Raw genomic sequence first — 1,689 nt, forward strand, 5'->3', positions numbered from 1 at the left:
AGGGTGTATTATCTTGCTGAGAGAGGCCACTGCCATCAAGGAACACCATTACCATGAAACGGTGTATGTGGTCTTCAACATAGAAACATAGAAACATAGAATGTGACGGCAGATAAGAACCATTCGGCCCATCTAGTCTGCCCAGTTTTCTAAATACTTTCATTAGTCCCTGGCCTTATCTTATAGTTAGGATAGCCTTATGCCTATCCCACGCATGCTTAAACTCCTTTACTGTGTTAACCTCTACCACTTCAGCTGGAAGGCTATTCCATGCATCCACTACCCTCTCAGTAAAGTAATACTTCCTGGTATTATTTTTAAACCTTTGTCCCTCTAATTTAAGACTATGTCCTCTTGTTGTGGTAGTTTTTCTTCTTTTAAATATAGTCTCCTCCTTTACTGTGTTGATTCCCTTTATGTATTTAAATGTTTCTATCATATCCCCCCTGTCTCGTCTTTCCTCCAAGCTATACATGTTAAGATCCTTCAACCTTTCCTGGTAAGTTTTATCCTGCAATCCATGAACCAGTTTAGTAGCCCTTCTTTGAACTCTCTCTAAGGTATCAATATCCTTCTGAAGATAGGGTCTCCAGTACTGTGTACAGTACTCCAAGTGAGGTCTCACCAGTGTTCTGTACAATGGCATGAGCACTTCCCTCTTTCTACTGCTAATACCTCTCCCTATACAACCAAGCATTCTGCTAGCATTTCCTGCTGCTCTATTACATTGTCTGCCTACCTTTAAGTCATCAGAAATAATCACCCCTAAATCCCTTTCCTCAGATGTTGAGGTTAGGACTCTATCAAATATTTTGTACTCTACCCTTGGGTTTTTACGTCCAAGATGCATTATCTTGCACTTATCCACATTAAATGTCAGTTGCCACAAGTCTGACCATTTTTCTAGTTTACCTAAATCATTTTCCATTTGGCTTATCCCTCCTGGAACATCAACCCTGTTACATATCTTAGTATCATCCGCAAAAAGACACACCTTACCATCAAGACCTTCTGCAATATCACAGAAGTTTTAATCTAATTCGAGCCAGAAGTAACATATGTGATCACTTACATGCTGATGTACATATGTTTCTGCTCAACATTAGCAATAATGTGAAGAACATGCAGATAATGCAACCATGCTTAAAAGTAAATCATGGGACACTGCAACCAATGCCGAAACCCGTGATCGAACCAGGGACCTTTAGATCTTCAGTCTAACGCTCTCCCAACTGAGCTATTTCGGCTGCCCGTCAACAATCTCTAGGTAGGTGGTACATATCCAAGTAACATCCACATGAATGCAAGCCCCAAGGTTTCCCAGCATAACATTGCCCAGAGCATAACACTGTATTCACCAGCATCCCTTCTTCCCATCCTGCTGCCATCTCTTCCCCAGGTAAACAATGCACATGTGAAACATGATTCATCAGACTAGGCAACCTTCTTCCAATACTCCATTGTCCAGTTCTAATTCTTACATCCCTATTGAAGGCATTTTCGGCAGTGGACAGGGGTCACCATGGGCATTCTGACTGGTCTGTAGCTATGCAGCCCCATATGCAGAAAACTCCAAGAACCGAAAGAGTAGCTAGAAAGCATTTGGAAAGTAAATGCAGTAGTAGGCCCATATATAAACACATACACACACATATACTATTTCCACAAGTGTTCTTGTTTTTAATATAT

The 1,689-nt window shown here is 41.0% G+C and overlaps 1 non-coding gene across 1 annotated transcript; it reads right to left on the minus strand.

The window, feature by feature from the left end:
- Nucleotides 1-1,174: 1,174 nt before the first annotated feature.
- TRNAF-GAA (transfer RNA phenylalanine (anticodon GAA)) lies at nucleotides 1,175-1,247 on the minus strand. The gene has a single exon. It is a non-coding gene; the product is annotated as a tRNA-Phe (tRNA).
- Between the last annotated feature and the right edge of the window lie 442 nt (nucleotides 1,248-1,689).

This window comes from Pelobates fuscus, chromosome 6 (genome assembly GCF_036172605.1).
Source record: "Pelobates fuscus isolate aPelFus1 chromosome 6, aPelFus1.pri, whole genome shotgun sequence".
NCBI classification, from domain to species: domain Eukaryota; kingdom Metazoa; phylum Chordata; class Amphibia; order Anura; family Pelobatidae; genus Pelobates; species Pelobates fuscus.